The sequence below is a fragment of the Mustela nivalis genome (assembly GCF_964662115.1).
Source record: "Mustela nivalis genome assembly, chromosome: 15".
NCBI classification, from domain to species: Eukaryota; Metazoa; Chordata; class Mammalia; order Carnivora; family Mustelidae; genus Mustela; species Mustela nivalis.
Window position 1 is genome coordinate 68,664,241 of NC_139034.1, and position 3,422 is coordinate 68,667,662.

The 3,422-nt window shown below is 34.9% G+C and overlaps 1 pseudogene across 1 annotated transcript; it reads left to right on the forward strand.

The window, feature by feature from the left end:
- Positions 1–622: 622 nt before the first annotated feature.
- LOC309849301 (MICOS complex subunit MIC27 pseudogene) lies at positions 623–1,430 on the forward strand (annotated as a pseudogene). The gene has a single exon. The product of its transcript is annotated as an MICOS complex subunit MIC27 pseudogene (transcript).
- The last annotated feature ends 1,992 nt before the right edge of the window (positions 1,431–3,422 follow it).

The window sequence follows — 3,422 nt, forward strand, 5'->3', positions numbered from 1 at the left end:
TACTTAAAGTGAGCATGTAAAAATTTCAAAGAGAATAAAGAATAAATTAAGAGGTTGGGAGATCATTTACAAAGGTCATGGCAATTTTATTTGTATGTTGAAAAATCTTAATGAAAACCATCAAACTACATAGCTTCTTGATTTCAAGCTATATTATAAAATGATGGCAGTTGAAATAGTATGTTACTGACATAAAAACAGATGTGGAACAATGAAACAGAATCAGGAGCCCAGAAATAAACCTATGCATATACAGTCAATGAGTATTTGACATTGGAGCCAAGAATATTCCAATTGAGAAAAGACACTCTCTTCAATAAATTGTGCTGAAAATATTGCATATTCATAGGTAAAAGAATGAAACTAGACTCTTATCTTATACCACTCATAAAAATTAACTAGAAATAGGGGTGCCTGGGTGGCTCAGTCATTTAAGCATCTAGGTCATGATTTCAGCTCAGGTCATGATCTCAGGGTTGTAAGATTGAGCTTCACATTGGGCTGTGCACTAGGAGTGGAGCCTGCTTACGATTCTCTCTCTCCTTTTCCCTCTCCCACTCCCCCTGCTCTCTCTCCCCCTACCATAAAATTCCTAGATAAAAACATAGAAGAAGGTCACAGATATGGTGGCCGTTAGGATGGGAAAGCTGGCAACCATACCTACAGGTCTGATATGTGCATCTATAACTGTGCTTGCAGCTAAAGAAGAAAAATACAAAAAGCAGCTAGTAAAACCAGAGCAGCTTCCCATATATACTGCACCACCTCTGCAGTCTAAATATGTTGAAGAGTAGCCTGGTCATTTAGAAATGGGCTTTGCATCCATCCGCAGTACAACTGGTCATTATATTGGCTGGTGCAAGGGTGTTTATGTGTTTGTGAACAACGGGATAATGGATACAGTACAATTTGGAAAAGATGCATATGTCTACTGAAGAATCCACCTCAAGATTTTCTTCCAAAACTTGGAGTGATTACAGTTTCAGGATTGGCAGGCTTGGTTTCAGCAAGAAAAGGTTCTAGGTTTAAGAAAATTGCATATCCGCTGGGACTGGCCACCTTAGGAGCAACTGTTTGCTACCCAGTTCAGTCAGTAATAATTGCAAAGGTAACTGGGAAAAAGTCATATACTATAAGCCAGCAAATTTATGAAGCAGTTAAATCATTGTGGACGAAAAAGCAACAAAGAAGAATCACTTCCTAAACCTAAAGGAAAATCGAAGCTAGGAAATTCTGCTGCACTAGAAATACCTGCAAAAGCAACTGACAGCCTGAAATATTCAGTGTCCTTGCCAGCAGAACTCAGCTCTGAAACAAAGACAAAATCAGAATCCACCTCAGGTGCTACACAGTTTATGCCTGACCCCAAGCTCATGGATCAAGGACAGTCCCATCCAGAAGATGTAGATATGTACAACACTAGAAGCTGAAATCCTCTGCGTAGAGAACTACAAGATGTATGAAGTTGAAAATAATGATGGAAATATCATGTAAAGGGTAACTGACACAGAGTATAACTTTTTTGGGGGGGGAGTGTAACAAAAAAGAGAAAAACAAAGTTTTTCTCTCACATATTCTAATGTAATGTACAGTTTGACCAACCACATTAGAGATTAAAACACAAACTGTGAATTTAATCCAAACAGTATTAAGTGATTGATGAAGAGGCAGAAGTATTGGGATGCATTTAATGATTTTTAAGGTGTGTTTATAAAAAACTATAGTAAATATATAAACAGTGATGAAATATGTGGGTGTATATATAAATATTTATACAGTTACATGCATGTATTTGCTTTAGCTTTTCAAATTAATGTTAGCTAAATTAGAATGGTGTGTAGAAGGATATTCCCCTCCTTTTTTTTCATACCCCAGAGCTGGAATAAAATATCCATTATTTTACAAAAAAACAAAACAAACAAACAAAAAACACATAGGAAAAAAGCTCCTTGACATAGGTCTTGGCAATGATTTTTCAGATGTAACACCTAAAACACAAGCAATCAAATAAATAATAAACAAGTGAGACTGCATCAAACTAAAGATTTTCTGTACAGCCAAAGAAAAGGTCACCAAAATAAAAAGACAACCTATGGAATTGTAAAGAATACTTGCAAATCATGTATCTGATAGGGACATGCATCTCAATAGTAAAACACACACATACAAAACCAAATAATGCAACATAAAAATGGGCAAAGGACCTAAATATACAATTTTCCCAAAGAAAATATATAGATGGCTCTACAAATATATGGAAAGATGCTTAATATTACTAACCATCAGGGAGATTCAAATCAAAACCACAGTGAGCTATCATTTCATGCCTATTAGGATAGTTAGTGTCCAAATGATAGGAGAAAACAAATGCTGGTGAGTATACGGAGAGAAGGGAACCTGTGTTCACTTGCGGTGGGATTGTAAATTGAAATAGCCTCTAAGGAAAACAGATATGAAGCTTATCAGAAAATTAAGACTAGAACAGCCATATGAGTCAGCAATTCCACTTTTAGTAATTTACCTGAAGAAAACGAAGTTGCTATATTAAAGAAATATCAGCACCCCTATATTCATAGCAGCATTATTTAGAAAAACCAAAGCATGGGAACAACCTAAGTGTCCGCTGGAAGATAAATGGATAAAGATGCAACATATGTATATACGTGAAATGGGCGGTTACCTGGGTATGAAAAAAAAAAAGAAATCCTGTCATTTGAGACAACATGGGCAGATCTTGAAAACATAATGCTAAGTCAGACAGGGAAAGACAATAGTGTATGACCTCACTTTCTCAAAAAACAAGCAAATAAACAAAAGCAGTTCTCATTGAAAAAAAAGATCAGATTCATGATTACCAGAGGCAGGGGTTTGGGGTACAGAGAATTGGAGGAACGTGATCAAAAGTACAAACTTCCAGTTATAATTATCAGGTTATAATGTCTAACAAATTGTCTGTAGTTAACTATATTGTATCAACACACACACACACACACACACATATATATAATGTGTATATATGTCATATATTATATATATATATGACACATGTATCTATGTGAGGTAATCGATGTTAACCAAACTTACTGTGTGTTAATCATTTCACAGTATGTGCAATTCAGATCATTATATTGTACATCTTAAACTTATACACACTGCTCTGTCATTATATCTTAATAAAACTGGAAAAATGAGTCATAGATGGGCAGGTATGAATTAAAAAAGACAATGAAATAATTCCTTGATGAAATATGATGTAATAACTTGTGATCCTCCCAAATGTTTGAAGTCCTATCTCCATTGAAATCATTCTGTACTCTGTAAACTTTTTAAAAATAATATATATGCAGAATAAAAGAACCGAAAAAACAGTGTAATTTTTATTTTGATATGAAAGATGATGAAGGTATAATTGCTTTGCACTG